Below are 20,155 nucleotides of genomic sequence, written 5' to 3'. Positions count from 1 at the left end.
AACTTAAAGCTAGTTCATCTTCTTTCTACTGCCACTCGGGCATAACTCTAAAGTTGTAATGGCAAACATGTTAGCAAACATTTGCTTGTTATATTTAGTCATTCAACAGACACAGAGAAACACTTTCATTCATTTGGTTTTATAGTATGTTTATGGAGACTTTTTGGTCTCCACCACCTCCCGAGGGAAACATCTGGCTCTTTAGCTGCTAAATTCTCAACTGTGTTCACCAGCTAGTCGTTATCGGTCTGTCAGCCGTTCTGGTGCTAGGGAGGTTATGTACAGTGAGTTTGTCAGAGGGTTTTTATAATAGCAAGGTAACTTAAACAACTATTATTTAAACTCTTTGGTATAAATCTCCATCCCTGCCAGCATCCCAACATGATTATTGGATCCCAGTCAAAATCATTTGCATCTAACATGCTTCTGGCATTAGAGGGAACTTAAAAACTCCATTATTAAGCTATTCTTCTTGCGGAAAACTTGAGTCACTTATACTCTCACTCACTTACTCACTCACACAGTGCATGCGTCACATACTGTACAAACTCCAGATCACAGCTTCCAAAGGCCATCCCTGCAAACTTGAACCCCCTATGTACTAATGAGCATCTTTAAAATGATTAGGTTTTGTTTGGAGAAGAATGAGACAATGACTGTAACATTTAGCTCCAGCCTTTGTGTTACTTTCATCCAATTCCATATCAGTTTCCCCAGTTAAACTCAGTTTGGGATATATTATTATGCATTGATCTCTAATAGAGTGGGGTTTTTTTTGCTGCTACTAACACTAGAGGTCGCCAGATCTTACACTTAGGCACTTTGAGAGGCTAAAGATATGGTAGCCAACATCTATCATGTTGCATGCCTGGAACTGTAAGCAAAGCAGACACGGCCATGGGTTACATCACGATGGTCTAAACATAAGAAGATGGGGAGTTATGATCTGTTTAGCATGTTTGTGTGTTTTTCTCTTGCTGAGGTCCACTTTTGTGCGCCTCTGCGATATGCTGAGTCTTCCATTCATCTTCATGTGTAATCCAGTAAACGCCATGAAGTGGCAGGCTTCAAAGAGAGCTCAGCGTTTGAGCAGTGATCAGTTTATGTTATGCAGTGAGCAGAGCATGCTGCTCCGTATGCTGTATATAACAGAATATCCTGCTCAGCGGTATTATTCATCATTAACACTGTCAGTTTGCATTTGCAGAGCACGATAGACGCCAGGATGTGCCTATGGGCACTCTGACGCACAGTTGCAGCTGGACCTCATTTACAGCAAAGACCGCACATGCACACATAAACATGCATATGCATAAACACATTCACAAGCTCAGGATGCAGCGCGGCACAAAATTCCATCAGCGCCAGTGACAGGATGGGATATGGTCACCTCACAAAAACAGAATGTTCTAAAGAGGTCCTTGTGCACCCAAAAGGGTTGCTGCGATTCGAACATTTCACACTGGTTTAAGTACTTTAAATACAGACTTTTAAAAGGGACTTCTTCAAAGACACTGAGCAAAAGGCGAGAACATAAAAATGCTTGGCTCTACACTCAAATTTCAAAATGCATTTTAACTCAACAGGTTTCACCAAAATATTATCGCTTACAACTGAACCGTGAGCAGACTGACAAAGTTAGCAGCTATCTTGTGAACATAGTGGAGCATTTAGCAGCTACAGAGACAGATAATTCTCTCAGGAGGTAGTGGAGATCAAACCAGAGCCAAGAGAAGAGTGAAAGGCTGACTTCAGAAACATTTCTCTAAATGCAAAACTAATGTAGCTCTGAATGTGTAAAATTGCATCTGTTTGCTAACAAGTTCACTTACTTATCAGCAGGGGTAGGGTCAGTCTATCATTTGCTCTATTTTTCATTTTACACAATATGCAAATTAACTGTAAAGTTCATTTTAGTTCCTAAAATAATAATAATCTGTTTGTTTTTTCTTCAGATGACATAAAATGCATAAAATATACCGTTCTGAGAACAAATAAGTTAGCCTTTTTGCTATGATTGTTGTTTCTTACAGAAGTTTAAACGTAGGGTCCCCAGGGACCCCAGTGGTTAGTCCTAATGTTATGTATGTATGTTGGTAGGATGAGAGTTAAAGGCAACACACCCTGCTAATACTGGAGCTAGTTCGATGTGTGCATTAAATGTTTTACCAATACAGGCACGTAGATTCAACAGGGGGTGTTACATTTCCCCAAGTAAATATTTTCAAACACCAACAAAAGTTGCTTGTGACACAAGTGACACATGTCCTCATTAAACATGTCAAATATGATTTCTCCCATTTGTATATGCTGTTTTATTATCTCCCTACTGTGTCATCGATTATAAGATCTTATAACCGATGACAATTTAAGCCCAGAGCACATTAAAGTTTTAGCAGCTCCTTTAACACTTGATTATAGACTGAATCCTTGTACATATCAATTTAACTGTCAGCGACAAATATTGATGCCAATAAGCACAAAGCAATTATAAAGATCTGCTTTCTTTTCTATGCATGACATCTCTTTGCAAATCACGAGGGGCCAAGACAACTCTACACTGCCACTCACTGGCATCATGGGAGAAAATATCACTTGTTAGCCTTGTTAGCCTCCACATGCACAATCGTGAGGGCAGTGTGGACCCACAAGACCCTCAAGTAGAAGGATGCGACGTGACATGTGTGGCACAGATGAGAGGAGGATCAAGGATCAATGATAAAGTAGAAGGGGGGGGAGAGAGGAGGCAGGAAGGGCGGGCAGTTCCACACAGCTGGTGTGTATTAGTCCGTCTGACACCTAGCAGATGTATGTTCTAGCGTTGCAGCCAAACTGCAGGCTTAGTTCAAGCACACTAGTGCACTTTTTTGTTAGGATGGGAGAGAAGCACCCAGAGATAGCTTGTAGCAAAGACTGAATATTCATCATTGACAGCTGGGGGAGATCAGTTAGTTGGGTGAGTTCATTGCTAAGTGCTATTTGTCACCTGATTTACCTTTTAGCTTATTGGGGGGGTCCCTGTGATTTTAATCAATACCTCAATATGACCACAGAAAAAAGTCAAAGATGACAAAAGTCGATTCCATCATCACCCACAGAGCCTGGTGCTTTCCCTAACTCATGCATAGCGATGTGAATGGTAACTCCTGATTTACATCCTTTGCTATTAAAGATGGTTGTTCCCTCTGAGCGGTAGTTCTAGTTTGAGACTAGACCTTTTCTTAGAAAATGTTCCAACCTTCCAGACATCTGTGCTTCATCATGGTAAAAAGACCAAAGTTTGGAGGGAGTGCAGTAGTCATAAAACACACTAATGCTGATTTATACTGTATATCCAAAAATCCTTTGTTGAGAATCCTCCTGATGCAGCTCTGCCAACATGTACTAGCTTCCAATGGGAGCTGTTCATTGTCGTAGGGCTGGCAGTAAATTACATAAAAATATTTCAAACACATGAATCAAGATCTGGAGTGCGCACCAAGTTTCATCTCGCTTTTGAACGACGACCAAGTTATTTCTCTCCACATAGAAACTACGTGAAAGTAGTAGCTCATGAGAATTATTTCCAATCTAATTTGATTATTTCGTGACTTGAAAGGATACATAACTTAATTTGCACATCAAATCCCATGCACACAAAACGAAACATTGCAATGAAGACATTCCTCATGAGGGAGAAATGGAAGATTGATGACTCACACCTGGTTCACCAAACTGCAGCCTACTGCCACCACCACCATCCAACACCCACCCACCCCAATTTCTTCTTCCAATGGAAGAAGAAAGCTCTCCTGGGTCTCCTGGTTCTTCTGGCCAGTAGTGTGGAAAACACTTTCTTCACACTTTTCCATTCTTGCGTTCGTTTCAGAGAGGGTGTGGTTTGGGGCTACTGCTGCAGTGGAAACATCTACACATCCAACTGCTCCTCTTTAGAGCTTGCATGTGGGTGTGGGGATTTGAAACATTTGGATGAGTCTGTTGAATAACTTCCAGATTCCCTATTTACATTTAACTGAATGAATCCAGAATATTAATAAAGTGCACAGAAATAAGCTATTGAGAGATGATCGATGACACTTCTTATCTCTTGACTTAACATACAGCATGTGTAGCAGGTTTTCATAGGAGACTTAAATAATTGGTTGCATTACGTGATCCATTAATAATAGGAAATATGCATTCTACCACAGAAAGAACATTACAGATTGATAATGAAAAGACTCAGAGCAACACAACTCGCAAGTCTAACACTGATCTGGGATCACAGCATTGGACTTCATATATAACATGCCCATTTTTTTTTCTCATCACAATTATTCCAAACCTGTGAAGTAAATCAAACTTTGCGCAAGGCCGGAATGTCAAACGGAATGTAAGGTTTTTGAAGAGAAAAAGAGAGCGCCCCTCCACACTCACACATGCATCGCTGAGGTCCCCTCTCTCACCCTAACCGTGGCTCACCTCTTGCCCTTGCAGAACTCTCACCATTTAAGTACAGGGTTCAGCCATGCTGCTAAATGCATGCTGTCTGATATTTATGACATGTAAGCCAAAAACTCAGTGCAACCCTATGATCATGACACCCATCATAAACATACAAGCTATGACTAGAAACTGTGCTTTGGTCAATGCACTATTTATAATCAACATACAGTGCAATCAAGGTCAATCAAAATAAAAACAAGCATGAATGTAAAAAATCCAAGCAGAAACGTCCTTCTGCAAGATCAATCACCTTGAAAGCAACGCAGATTTCAAACTTACCCTGAGCTGAAGTAGTTGTATTCCTCTGTATTTGTTTTTGGAGGGAAAAAAGATATTATCAGTTATGTAAAATGACTGCAAGCTGGACTTTTGGGCATTATCCTCCTGACAAATTCCCCCTGCTGGCTTTTCCAGCTCCTCCCAGAGGAAGGCGTCTGAGCAAAGCTGTGATAAGGTCACTGAGAGGAGATATGCAGAAACAGAGGTCCTGAGTGAAGGGAGAAAATGGTTGAGACTGAAAGAGACACCCTCCCGGTCTCAAACCAGATGAGATGTGGTACAGAGTTCAAGGCTGGGATGGGACAAACTTCTAAACGTCTGGAGTTCTGCCACCTCTTTCTTCCTCCTCCCACTTTTTTTAAGGAGAGGAAAAAAATGAAAAAAGGAGGGAGAGAGGGGGGGGAAGTAAATGAAAACCAGACACATAGCCCTGTTTGGTCTGGATGGGGAGCAGTGGGGAGGATGATGTCACAAATCTGGAGAGGGATTTTCTCCCTACCTTTCCTACATTTTGCCAGTCCTCCCTCCACCTCTACTGTAATAATATAATTCTACTGTAATAATTGCTGCTGTTATTATAAGTAGTCTTATTATATGAATCATTTATGTCATATACATTGAATGTGTTGTATCTCTGTTATGCTGCTCATTCTGTACACATGACATCTATTGCATTCTGTCCATCCTGGGAGAAGGATCCCTCCTCTGTCGTTCTCCCAGAGGTTTCTTCCTTTTTTCTCCCTGTTAAAGGGGTTTTTTTTGAGGGTCTAGGGGAGTTTTTCCTGTGCAGAGGATGTGAGGGAAGGACAGAGGATGTCTCATGTGCACAGATTGTAAAGCCCTCTGAGGCAAATTTGTAATTTGTGATTCTGGGCTATACAAAATAAACTGAATTGAATTGAATTGAACCTCTGTGGGGACATTCTTCTTACATTTGAGCTATTTAGAAATTTGTTGTTAGATTAGAATTACACTTGTAAAAATATATATTTAATAATAATTAATAAATAATACATATTTTGGTTTGAGTGGCTATCACGCATTGGTAAATTGATTTAGCCAAGCAGGGTTTCCATTTAAAGATGGATAATAAATGTGGATTCCATCATGTGTCAGTTAACATCCAGTTGTCCCGAAAGCTGATAAATATGATGCATTGAATAATCTGTGGGCCATTTTGGCAAGCACTCTAACCAAATTAAACAAATAAACTCACAAATCTCCCACAAAATAATGTACAAGGCAGAGGTTGAGAATGTGAATGCTGTTAAGTAAAGCAATGGTGCAGTGCCATGAATGTATTTGTACCACAACAATAACATTAGAATTCAGCAAACACAGCCTACAACATTGCCTATGAGTTGATTGTTATTACCAACATCCCCAAACAGCCACACACTGCGAAGTACAGGAAAAACACATTTTACTAGTTCATGAGAAATTGTAGCTGTGTCCCAACTTTATACTATACACTAACCTTGTCTTTAAATATTGATTGTAATGCATTGATTCAGCATCCCACATGTATGTAAGCAGATTATGTTAGTTCAATACGATGTTACAAAAATGTCATTAACCTGCCGTGCTGTTAATGCTGTTCTTGAGTCCAATTCAATTGGTCCTTGCACATTAAGCGTGAGCAGTACTTTACCATAACAGTGAGTGGGCGAGAGGGAAGTCACAGATTAATCATGAGCACTCGGTTTGTTCGACAGTCTACATGAGGACAATAAAGATAGTCATTCAAAAAGATTTGTTTGAGCATTTAGCAGCTTAGGAGCCATGTATTTCTCACAGGAGTTGGTGGAGTTTAAAATAAAACTAAAGTTAAACACATTACATGTGAATAACGTGAACGCTCTTTTTGCTCCACGTCGCCTGGATGTTTAAATGGGGAATTGTTTGTGAACACATTATCCATAACTGCTTTGGAAGATGATGATATGACAATTTCAAATGACTGTGTAAAGTGAGTTGTTGCTAGTAGTGATGAACCCAAAGAGAATTATCATCCAAATCTGGACAAAGCCTTTCAGCCTCTTTGAGCTCATTGTTTTGATTTTCTGGCCTGCAGCTTTGTTCTCATCAACCTTGTTTCCAGTTTGTTTGCGAACTTCATAAGCTGATAACGTTTAGATGTTGTGTTCTGAGCTTGTTCTGCTGAAAGGTAAAAGAAATTACATTTCAGCTCATTATATTAAAATTCTTCATTTCAAATTGGCAGTGTTACATCGTCACAACTTGACTGCTCTATTCATGTGCATACCCTGTGCATATTCTATCTTCAACTATCATAATACGAACAGTACATTAATGTATACTTAACAGCATTTGTACAGAATGTACGAATAGAATGGAATGCTTTACAATAAATACGGTTGACGACACAATACGCTAAATGTCAACAGGAAAGAACTCTCAGCAGCACTGTGCTGTTGGAGTTCAGGCCAAATAAAGGGAGGACTGCTGCAGCATTTTTCTGTCAGTGAGCTCAAACAAACTTTGTTCCCAGAGGTCATCATGCTGTGAAATTAATTCTGTCGATGTGTTAATAAAAGTTGAGCTTAGGCAAGGTAACTTCTGTCCAGCCACAGAACCATCTACCATCTCTGCATTGAGACAGTTATTCTTAAATGCTTAAAAGGAGCTCCAAAAAGCACCATATGGAAGTGTTTATAACACTGGCCCACTGCATCCATGTTCTGTTGTCTGTGGGCCATCACTCACACCACCAATATTTCCTGCAAAGCATTGCAGTGTTATGGCGGTGCTATGGCAACCACTGCTGTAATCTTCATTGAGTTACAAGCTGCTATATGTTCTGAGATAAGCAGCTAGATTGGCCCATTAAAGTTCTTATATAAAGTATTAAACTGTGTTGCGAGTAAAGATGAAAGCAAAAAGCAGGCTGATCAACTCGATCCAAATACAGGAAACATGTCCTGCTTGTATTGCCATGGGAGTGAGCACTAACCCAACACAGAGCCTTCAAAATCTGAAACAGCTACAGTGTTACAAGAACTAATAATTACATTGTTGGGTAATGTCAGTGTCACGCTCACAGCTTTTAACAATTGCCTGAGATATCAAGTCAAAATGGACCTGACAACTGTGGTCAGGGGATTCTTTGATGCATGCCACCAAGGTGACTTCATGTGGGTGGATAAAAGTTCAGATTGTTTCCTGCAATGGTATTATAAGCTGCTCACAAGCTACTCTTGTTTCATTCATAACGGCCAGCTTCAATAAGACACGTTTGCATCATAGGACGGATGAGAATCCCTTAACTTTTTATCACTTTAAAGACAAAAACCCGAGCTAATTTTTGTTCAGCATCCAGATGAGGTCTTGGGTGCGGCTGAAATGTTAACGGGCTCCTACAGTATGTGGAAATTATGAAAAGCATAGAGAATGTGTCCTTAAGCCCTACAAAACCGTGAAAACACACTCTTGTTTATTCTGTTTTCAAATAAAGCATGAGACTCCCCTCCACATAACTGGAGTATTCAATCAGTCACTGGAAGTCGTTTTTTTCTTGCCTGCAAAGACGTTACCATTAGGAACAAACTGTTCACTGGCCAGTTTTGAGGGAAATGCATGTGTTAATTCCACCACCACACTTATTTCCATCGCAGCATAAGAAAATAAATGGGTGGAGATGAATTGGCCTTGGGTCACACCGACCATGTTTGATGAGGAAAGTATTAATACACACACTAACGGTGGATGATTAACAGAATGAGGTGCAAACACGGGAGGAAAACACTGAGCACTGAGCTTTGCCTTTTTAAAGCTGCCTCTCTTCGGCCATAACCCAACATATGCATACAGGTGTGTCCTGATAGTAACCTATAGTGCATGTAAGGATAATCTGTGTATGATCCTAACACTAGCAACAGTATTTCCTACATTTCTCCTCTGCTTTCAGGTCATTGATTTTTAATCAGGAGTAGTTAGTTCCTGTTCTAGCTTTCCCTGGATTGGTTCATGAACAGTTCCAGACCAGCAGATGGGTATATATTCGTAGTTTATCTTTTAAATTGATGCCAAAATAGGATATCTAGTGGCCCCCGAGGAATCTTACCTGGTACAGCGGGAGGCCATTTACTTAGGCTGAGACCTTCCCATAGCGGTCTGGGGTTTGAATCCAACTTGCAGCGCTTTGCTGCATGCTTTCCGTATCTCTTTCTACTGTCATAAAATCTGGTTAGTCCAGTTTGCTTTTACACCACAGAATAAACCGCACCAGAGTCCACTTGTTAATCACAGGCACTTTACATGGTAAAGACAGAAACAATACAATGTAAACAAGGCAGAGTGATGACATCATAACAGTAATAGTTTTAAGTGTAGTTTAAATTAAACTTTCAACAAGCAGTTTATGGAAAACAATACTCTAAATTGTTAATGTTTTATTAGTCTAGTTTTGTTAAGTAAAGCAGGTACTATGCACACTATACTGATGAACACTGTAATACATGACACACTGATAGTAAGGAAAGGTTCAGAAGGAAAGGTGAGATTGTTCAAATTCCCCAGTATTCTGAGTACTCTTGACAGCATGATTGAATTAAAGTCAGCATGTGATGCAAAAGTGAGTAATGTGTGAATGGTGACCTAAAGCAGGTAAACGTTAACGGAGGAGGCCAACACCAGAGGTCTGCAGAGACTTTAAATCAAAGCCAGCCACCTTCCCGCTGAGGTGATCTGCCTTTTCTTTTGAGCTGGATCACATAAGCATTTCTGTTCACTCTCTCATGACAATGACAACTATGAGGGGCACCAGTCACTGCACAGCCTCATGTCAGCTTCAGTCCAACAAATTAGTTTATAGTGCTTCCAATAGCAGTAATCATACTGGTCTGACCAGTAACATGGAAGACTGAAACACAAAGCCATAATCGAATCTTTTCATATCCGTGCAGATGGTTTAATGTTGAGTGGCACATGTTCTGTACTTTCCACTTTCTGAATTACTTTGACTCAGAACCACCCAATGACTCATGAAAATATGAAACAAGCACTTTTTTGATATGTTCTTCAAGGATTTATGGACTCCTCTACACTAAACTGTAGAAGTGGTACTAGCACCACATTAGTACATAAAGTAATGTACTTATCGGTTTAAAAATAATTAAGAAAATGAAATAGTACAAAGACTTCAAGTGATTTAGAGGTGACTTAGCAGTTGAATCTGCACTATAAGCAAGCAAAGAGGAGGGGACTTTGTGTTCTCTTTTGTTCTTCCAGCACATGGCCATACCCAAAACCAGAGCTACTGTTCATTTCCTGAAGCGGGATACAGCAATCACATCTGGACATTCAAGCCGAGGCATCAAACTGAATGTGGAACTTATCTAAAGACAATTCTGTGGAGCCCTGACTTGAATAAGTGGTAACATTATACGCTCCATTCCTACAAAGGAAAATGCTGAGTAATTGCTTGGCGGGGTGATGGAGGTCAAGCTAGTGCTTCGGAAGATTTTTATTGTTTGAGGGGCAATTTGATCGGGGTGTTAAAGTAGTAATTTCCCCTCCAAGACTTATTGAATGTTATCTCTATAAATATCAACCTATTATAGGTTTATACACTGAAAGGTCTTTCACAAGGGTAGAATTGAGAGTACCAGGACGAGCTTGCGATGCTGCAGAGTGAAACCAGAATAACGTTTAATTTAAGTAGAAAACAGTTACAATTTCTGAGCTTTCACACATTAAGATATTTGTTGCCTGCTCTTAGGCACATTTGAAGGGCAGTAATTGCATTGTGCCTCACAAGTCTGGGCTGTTGGTGCAATTATACGATGTCTTATCTGAATTCTTCTGGCTAGCTGTGGTGCGAGGCATTTGTACAGGAAACAATTCATCACATAAGCTGCAAAAATAGTCTCATAAATTTGAAAAAAGTGGTTTTGATATTGCATCATGAACTTTGCGAGCCAGTGGGAATAGAGACATCTCAATGGCAGTGGTATATACATGTATCTCAGTGATAAAGTGATCATATTCGAAGATTTATGAAATGCCCACAATAAAATTCATCAAATTAAGCTGTAAATGTGGATCATATAGAAAAAGAAGTAAGACATCAAAATAACATATACACTACAAAAAACATAATACATATCAAATATATGTACTATATATGTAATATATTCCTACTGGTGGTGGATCAAGACGGATGCAACAAGTCCATGAATTGTCTGTTGTCCCCCTCAATATAATCATCTAATCTTTCTGTCTGTTATTTCTTTACCAGTAAAAAGTATTAGCTGCTAAAACTTCTAGATGTCACTCTATCATAGCTGTTGAGGTTTTGCATAAGAGACTTGTGATGGACAGTACAAAGAAAATTTTCACTGAGCTGCTACATATTTTAACAAATAAACATGCTTTGTGGGATTTTGTATGAATCGATAGTGACATCTGTATTTCAAAATCCTCCCCCAAGTGCATCTATCACAATATTGAATGCATGCAGGGCCTGACAGAAGTCTGTTGTTATCTGTATTTTGAACAAAGCTCCTGATTCTTAGCAAAAAAAAAAACGCAAATAGTTGTGTGACTGTTTCTACTGTCCCTGCATAAAACAGATTATCAGCATATTTCTCTCATCAAGACTTTCCAGACTTGTACGGTGCTCTAACTAGGTCAACTAGAGCTGTTACTTGTTGCTGCTAACTCCATTAGGCAGACAATATAGAATTGGTTGAAGCTTATAACTGTGACGGATGCACCAGCTGTGCACCAATATGTGTGTGTGTGTGTGTGTGTGTGTGTGTGTGTGTGTGTGTGTGTGTGTGTGTGTGTGTGTGTGTGTGTGTGTGTGTGTGTGTGTGTGTGTGTGTGTGTGTGTGAGATCAAGTGTAGTAAAGTTAGTAAACTGCTTACAGATGACATTGTTAGGAGGGGAGAGGATGGAGGCTGGGAGGCAGCAGAAGGGGAGCACACTGACCCTCCCTGAGTAAGGAAACAGATACTAATCTCTCTTGCCAACAAAACTTTTTTCTTAATTATCCCCACTGTCCCACTCTTGTGTGTGCTAATGTGTGTGTGTTTATGGGTTGTACTTGAGTGTGTGTGTGTGTGTGTGTGTGTGTGTGTGTGTGTGTGTGTGTGTGTGTGTGTGTGTGTGTGTGTGTGTGTGTGTGTGTGTGTGTGTGTGTGTGTTTTGCTACTCTTGGGCAAACCAATTTGAAACCCAAAAGATAACATTTTTGTCAAATGAGGTCATTTTGGCCAGACATCAGGTTTTGGCTTGTGGTTGCCTGTAGATTAATGATAAGACTTTTATTAAGGGTCAACAGTAGCACTTTTGTTAAAATATTAACATCTGACTTTGGATTGATACCCATACTTCTTATTAACACATTTAGTTTTACGATAAATACTTTAATAGTTCAGCTTGGTTACACTCTCAGGGCATTAAATACCTAGATTTGTGCAGTGGCCCTTGACATTGTGTTAAGCAAAGTCAACACATCTGCGTCATTATTAGCCTGTAGCGTAAGTGGCGTTACAAGTTACTTCTTTAAGCCAGCACCTTCTTTTCTAAGCCTACACAAATAGTTTTGTTGTCCAAACCTAACCGCTACTGTTTTACAACCATATGATGCGTTACTTGCGACGTTTATCTACCATCAGCAAGAAAGCAAGGGTATTTCCCAAAATGTCAATGTCAGTCATGGTCCTCACAAGTATAGAAGTAGAACCATGTGTGTGTGTGTGTGTGTGTGTGTGTGTGTGTGTGTGTGTGTGTGTGTGTGTGTGTGTGTGTGTGTGTGTGTGTTTGTGAAACTGTGTTTGTGAAACTGTGTTGACGCATGTTTATAGGGTAGCTTTTTGCATTCTACGTGTATGTGTTTGTCAGTGTGTGTTCCTCGTCTGTGAGGCGTTGCTAGGGAACGGAAAAACGGCTCAAAACTATTTAGACAGACCATTTCCTCTACAGGGGTGAACTCGGCCCCTTAAGTCTGCCAAAAGACTTGACAGTCTGCTGTAGAATTACTCATCAAATTGTGCATCTGTTTAACCTCATATTCTGCTGTGCTTGGTCTCCATTATTTCTATAACTCCAAATCAGCAGTGAGAGGAGAAGCGGAGAGGCTGGTGGCTTGTCCTTTTTTCTGCTTAGTCATCTCAAGCTTCAAAGCTCAGCATTTCAACATCTGAGGAAGTTATAGATAAACATGTAATCATAACTAAGGTAGGTGGAAGGCATAAAAGAGTCTTTTATTTAGCTACTTCTGCATAGTGGGAGGCTCCAACCTACCTCTGTTCTGAGGGCTTTGTTGTATTTTATTTAGGCGTGTTGTTTTGTTTGTGAAATAAACAACGGCAACCATAATTGGAAAAACTTGGATCTTTTTGGATGAACATTAACAATCTTTTATCTGCACCGAGCATTCATGAAGTGAATAAACCATACATTCAGTTTAAGTTTCAAAGAGAGTATGTTAGAGGGAAAACATATAGCTCACCACTGAAAACTAAAATATGCAAAGACAGAACATTCCTTATATGATGAAGATAAACAAAAACATATGGGTTACTTGAGCATAAACTAATGTGATTGGAACAGACAAATTATATTTGACACCCTCTGGGGTCACTAAGAAATAGAGGAATTTTGAAAGTCAACAGCTAAATAGGAAGCAGGCAGGTCCAACAGCTGGCCAAGAGGGGAAAAAGCAAAGAAAAAATATTTTACAAGGAGTTGTAAAATGTCTTGCACACATGAGGAGCACAGCTGCGTACCATCCTGCAGTGATCCAATTTCCTTTGATTCCCCTATCGGGATTGAACTATGATATTTTGGAATGACATCAAGCAATCCAGATGATCCACACTGGTGGACATTACACTGAAGTGGCCTTTCGGCTTCATACCTGGGTCATCTGGCCTGCATTCATGCAGACAGATTCACCCTGAAAAAGACAGCGAGGCATTTCAGTCGAGTTACTTAAGTGTCCTGTTTGACCTGTTCTTTTGTAATGCATTCCAACAAGTTGTTAAGTGATAACTTACATACGTTTCTTTTTAATGTGGTGAAACTTCATTAGTAGGCAAAGTAATTGAACAATGATATAGAGTGCTGCAAAAATGTGTCCTAAAATCTGCAAATGAGTAAGCAACTTCTTCGGTTGCTCTTGTTTTAAAGTCAATAGGTTTTTTTGAATGGGATTATGGTTAGAGGCCTGAAATGAGGTCTGTGGTAAACAAAGAGATTAAGAGATTTTAATAGCCCCTTATCTGACCCAACTCATCATATACCTTAGAAAAAATCATAAAATAGGTGTTAATTTGTGAAGATTATCTTGCTAAACCAAACGTGTCAATCATCAAATTTGTGTTTGCCAATATAAGCCAAAATCCAATGGAAAGTCCAATTGGCCATTTGTGGAGGTAACAAGTGCGATGCTAACTTCTGGGGTTGGCCATCCCCGTAGAACGCCATTGTAGCCAACACATTCTCGCCCTAACTCATCAAATACCGACACTTGGTCAGTGCTCCTCAGCTTCAACCTATGTTGCTCTATGTACCCCTCTAGCCTCAGTTTGCGGTTTGTCAGTGATTGCTTGTCGATATACGCTTGTTACATGCCTAGTGTCTTTTCAAAATAAACCTGTCTGTATTTGTCAGGTCTTTGTTTGCCCCACTGATGATGTAAGGTATGTGTGAGTGTGTGTGTGTGTGTGTGTGTGTGTGTGTGTGTGTGTGTGTGTGTGTGTGTGTGTGTGTGTGTGTGTGTGTGTGTGTGTGTGTGTGTGTGTTACCAAAACTGTGGAGTGAGAACGCTTCTCTTTATGTTCTTTATCAACATCTTTATCTTTATGTTTTTTTCACAGCACGGTTTTGTGTGGTTTAATAAATCGGCTAATGCAACTTCACTCTTATGCCGTGTTCACACCAAAAGCGAAGCAAATATTCGCAACCCGTCTTCGCGTCAGTTTACTCGCAGGTCCGTTTGTGTTTATTCACTTAATTCGCGCTAGACGCACTGCAGAGGGGGAGGGGCTTATCTCCATGGAAACCGTTGTCACCTCATCCATTTATTTCCGCCATCAACCATTCATAAATAACCATAAATAACTACTATATCTGCTTTATACTTGTTGTGGCAGTCCCAGATATCCCGGGAAACTAAACGCCATCTTGTCTGGTTCATAACATCATCCGTATTCACTGAATCCAGCAAGCCACCCGTCGGCTGGTTTACTGCAGCTGTATGGACCGAAAATAAACCATTTTACTGTGATTTAATTGCAATAAATGTACAAAAAGGGACGCCGAAATAACAACACAATGATGGTAGTTTGTAAAAAGTCAGAATTCATGTTTTGTTAGTTCTCATCTTCTCATGTTTTATAAATGCTTGTTTTCTGAACGGAGCTCGGATCGATGACAGAGTGACAGGAGGAGAATCTCAACGCTGATTGGCTGTCGCAACACAGCGTCACGCGAATTTTTCGCCGGAGTTGAAATATTTCAACTCTGGCGAATGAAGCGAATGAGACGAATTTCGCAATTTCGCCTCATCGAGTTCGCGTCTACTCGCGTCTGTGCATTGACTTTACATGTAAACTGAATGCGCGAAAAATTTGCTTCGCTTTTGGTGTGAACACGCCATTACTCATAAGTGGAACAAAAAAGAAAGATTAATCTTGCAACACCCCTGGCTTGTGCTCGAGACACACTTTTGGGGGCCACTGGTCTACAGTCATGCTAGCAGCTCTGGCAGTGCTTAGAGCTAAATGCTAACTTTACAATGCTTAAGTTCCCACAATGACGTTAAAAAAGTACTTATCAGTATGTTTAGTAGATATGTACACCAAGTTCACCATCCTAGTTTAGTGGGGATAGCATGCAAACATTTGCTATTCTGATAGGACTGTCCTTGGTTTTGCCGATAATCACGGCTAGTGTTGCCCTCCCGTCAGTGTGTGATGGCGGGACACACCAAATAACAGCAGCAGACACCTTGAATACAGTTTAAATAACGTTTTAATGAGGGTGCCTGTTCACTGCGTTACACTATTCTTCTGTCTTTTGTTCCTGTTCTTCTTCTCAGGAACTTATATATCGTTCAAACTAGACAATAATAAAAATAACACTGAAATATACATGCTCATACACAACTCACTAACCAACAGGTTAGCTCGTTAGGCTAATGCTTATAACGTTGCTATCAACAGTTTTCTATTAAACAACAACGGCTGACAATCTATCACTAGCTTTAGCTAACAAGCATTACAGTTTAAATTAACAATGTGTGCTTTGAAAATAGAAATCTCACCTTGAATACAGTTTAAACAAGAGTTTTAATGAGGGTGCCTGTTCAATGCCTTACACTCTCCTCTTGTCTTGCGTTACTGTTCTTCTTCAGAGGAACTTGACACAGAAGCGTGAATACAATGCACACACAACCCCCCTAGTGTTGAGATGGCGACTATTGGCCATTTCTGATATCGCACAAATTACAATATAAAATTAGTTACTCGTAAAAACTATATAAAAACAGTGAGTATACAACCATTATCCCTCTAGATGAATGAGGAATTTATATCCTTACAACCAATTAAACATATCTATCTCACACTAGTGTAGCTCAAAAAAGCCATTTCACATTTGCTCTCACGTCACTGAATACATGAAGCAGTAGAAGGTCACAGGAATGATAACAGCTCTAATAAGCTTTCATTACTAAAAAACACTGATCTTCTGCAGGAGCTCACTTTTATCTGAGCTCTCTAAAAATGTGTGTGTTACTGTCCATATGCACAGTATGTAACAGATTATTGTGTTTTACACACCTTTCGTCTGGTTAATTTTTGAAACACACCATTGAAACATTTACACTTTTAGTTTAGTAACTATGCATATAAGCTAAACAGAACATAAAGTGAAGCCATTATCTAACTAAAGTAGAAGACTGAACATCTATGTGTCTCTTGTCGGGGCTTCTATTTGGACAAGAGGAACACTAATGCTGTAGAAAATGTAAGCCGCTAAATGTGAAGGTACAAGTCATCTCTGTCCAAGTGTCATTACTCAATTATCTATCTCTGAAATGCGTTAAAATGGGTCCACAGAAGTATTTAAACAAACCGCCTTGAGAAAGAAAGCTCACTGACATGGCCACTCACGTGATACACACATATTTCCGTACCCATTTTGGGTTTGGGAAGCCATTCTGGGACATTCCTCTCCGTGTTTCCCCATGGCCAACCTCAGACCTCTGTTACACCTTTTCTTACATGAAAACGATCAAGTAACTGACCCACACCTTTTTCCCACACCACCCACTCAATCCCACTGGGAGGTAAATTTTAAAAAAATAGGACCAAATACTGAAACTTCGTAATCAAGAATAAATCACTATAAATTATCTTGTGAACTACTTTTATTCTGAGGAAATACTGTTATCAGCAATTTTCAATTAAAGAAAATGAAATTTATGGTTCTGATAACTCGAGGACATACCTACTTTTTTATATGAGCTTCTGCAAATGTCTATTTTGCGAAAATGAAGTAGCTGCAGTTTCTTTGGCTCCGACTCGTCCCCAGAAAGAGGCAGGGACTGAATTTCTTTCCAACAATTCACTGTTGCTGTAACTTGCTTCTGGTGTATCACATCTCCCTCTTGCTCTGCCAAGTACAGCCGCACAGCCCCCCCGCCCACGGAGCTTCTCTGACTCACCAATCCGGCTGAACAATGCCCACCATTGAACCCTCAATGGGTGTCTTTAATTGACAGCTGGAATCTATTAATGCCGTAGCCAGTAGCCATGGCTACTACTCCACAATAAATTACAAATGTACATATTCATGAATTAGAATACACTTCCATCCGGAGTTGGGATGGAAACATGGTAGAGCGCTGTCTCACAGTTCTCATTTGTCCTGAAAAGGCCCTTCAGAGTTGCAGATGTTTAAGGGCTGACTCACTATACTGTCGCCTTTTCCAACCCTGGTCCATAAGTGGTATTTACCTTGAGAAGTTATAATTTCCATGATTTGGATAAATGAGTTGGCTTGCTTGACATCTGGGAATATTTTTTGCTCATCAGGCTTACAGTCTGGTATTCTAGTCTCTATATGTCAAGTACAGTGCTGACAGTGTTTCACACTATGAATGGGGGGGTGATAAGGGTCAACCACAATGGTGCGATGACATGTTCAAAGTTGATAGTTTTGTAAATCTGAAGCATATCAAACTTTAAACTGTTAATGCTTAAGAAACGCTGTGTGTTTTGGACTCTTGCTTTAAATCAACCCAAAGTGGAGGCAACAGTTGAGGCTGTTGAACCAGCTGTTTGCATCTGGACACAGTTTGCAGCCAACATGACTCATTCTAAAAGAGCATCCAACCCACTATCATGACACAAAGGGAATCTCACAATCCGTACCATGGGTAATCATGAAAAGCCCTAACCATGTTGTGGGGTCTACGGTGTGGTAGTAGGGATGTAACCAATTGTCTGAAAGGGTGGAATAATCTTTAAGACTCTGGATGTTCTGCTTTTCAGGTTCACTTCGGGGAGAAGGTACTACGTAATGCCAAAGGCACGACAAATGTTTCAATGTGGGAGTAAATATTGAACGTATGAAAAAAAAAAAAAAATCATACAATCTGCATAAACTGAAATTAGATTAGGCTCCCAAGACATCTGAGGTTATTTGATATGGCTTGTAGTAAACAAGACAATTATGTGATGTTCCTGAGCATTCCTTTTCTGATTATGTGTGTTTCAGTGCAGTTTGGTGGTACAGGTTGTGTGTGTGTGTGTGTGTGTGTGTGTGTGTGTGTGTGTGTGTGTGTGTGTGTGTGTGTGTGTGTGTGTGTGTGTGTGTGTGTGTGTGTGTGTGTGTGTGTGTGTGCGTCCATGACTGAGTGTGCACCTCTGTGTCTGTCCACTGCTAGTCTCGCATTCTGCAGCAGCTAACTGCATAATATTTTGGGTGCCCAATTAAGGCTACATGCTCAAGGAACTCTGGTGGCTGTGGTGACTCATACTTTCTCAAAACACTTTTTATTGGCTGTTTTATACTGCCATTGAATGCGGGCTGACTCCTCTCTCACTACTCTTGACCGGCCCCTGGCTGGTAGGGGCCACTTGTGATATGACAGCTGAGTGCATTGTCGACCCCCAGCCACTACTCTGCACCGAGTGACGCAGCAGGCGAAAACAGTTTGTCCACTTTGATTGTTTTGGACGGTGTGTTAGGTTAACAGCTAACGGAACATACTGCTGAGTACATCACTGCCACTCAGCCACTGCTACACGGGCAGACAGCTTGGTGAGTTTAGATGCATTTTTGGCATTGTATATAATGTCTTATAAAATGTGTTTTAAATGTATTTTACTATGACTTACAGTCCATTAGTGTTGCAGACATGCCTGGTTAAGATCAGCAGTCTGCTAAATGCACCTTTCTAATTGGTTCTTTATTCTCATTTTGTCATCGTCATGTCTTGAATGAGCTGAAAATTGAATAAAGTGCTGCCATTTTTCCAGGTCACCCAATTGGAAATGAATTAAGCAGCTTGAAAATCTCTCAAGTAAACTTTTCATCTTTTAAAGTAATGCCCATTAACACCTGATCTGATAATCCTGATGAGCTCACTGAATATCAACACCTTACTTGACAGCTTTACACTGTTAACACATATATTATTTAACATCTGAGTGAGGCAACCAAAGAACTTTTGCAGAAGAAAACAAAGGATTTTCAACCAGAAGACAGATGGTCTTTATCTCCCAAAGAGTTGTGACATGTTAACTGTACTTATATTACATTGTTTATATTTTACTTGGTAAACTTACTTGTTTTAAGCCCAACCATGATTTGTTCCTAAAACATAACTAAATGGCATTGTGTTTTTGTTTGAATTTACAATGTTAAACATGTGTTTACTGAGACTGTCCGTTTGGCTACCCAGTGTGTTTGACAATGAAGCCAAGGAATCTGACATCAGTATGCGACGAGTTGTGATGACAACAAGTTGGAATAAAAAAACTACTCATTGAGGTTATTTTTGAGTCTTTCTACCCAATTCGTGTGAATTTTCCACACTGATCAACGACAACTGCCATGGCTGCCGAATGTACATCACTTTAAATCTTTAAAGGCCAATGCACAGCCTAATTATAATTATATTTTCTAAATAATTTAGCCTACTAGTCCTGGAACTGTAGCACTATTACTTACATTAACTCTCAAAAGACGTTTAGACTAATTTAAAGGATAACTCCTGTTTATAACACCCTAGATTTCTTTAGATTCTATCATACGTTTAACATTGTACTTACCAAAGTAATAGCTTGGATATGGAAACGGAATGTCGCTATAATTAAATTGTCAACATTTTGTTGTGAGGTAAAACTC

General features: G+C 39.9%; 2 protein-coding genes across 3 annotated transcripts in view; one reads left to right on the top strand and one right to left on the bottom strand.

Moving 5' to 3' along the window:
• The window catches only part of LOC129104304 (collagen alpha-3(VI) chain), a 71,749-nt gene extending 66,727 nt beyond the window's left edge, over nt 1-5,022 (bottom strand). For both annotated transcript variants that reach the window (XM_054614915.1, XM_054614916.1), the window contains exon 1: nt 4,765-5,022. The gene's annotated coding sequence lies outside the window, so the exon portion shown is untranslated. The remainder of the gene's footprint in view (nt 1-4,764) is intronic.
• maip1 (matrix AAA peptidase interacting protein 1) overlaps nt 1-20,155 on the top strand; it is a 231,636-nt gene that overhangs the window by 94,108 nt on the left and 117,373 nt on the right. The window lies entirely within an intron of this gene.

This window comes from Anoplopoma fimbria, chromosome 16 (genome assembly GCF_027596085.1).
Source record: "Anoplopoma fimbria isolate UVic2021 breed Golden Eagle Sablefish chromosome 16, Afim_UVic_2022, whole genome shotgun sequence".
In the NCBI taxonomy this organism is placed as follows: Eukaryota; Metazoa; Chordata; class Actinopteri; order Perciformes; family Anoplopomatidae; genus Anoplopoma; species Anoplopoma fimbria.
Note: the sequence above shows the minus strand (reverse complement) of the source record. Positions and strands in the feature narration are given on the sequence as shown.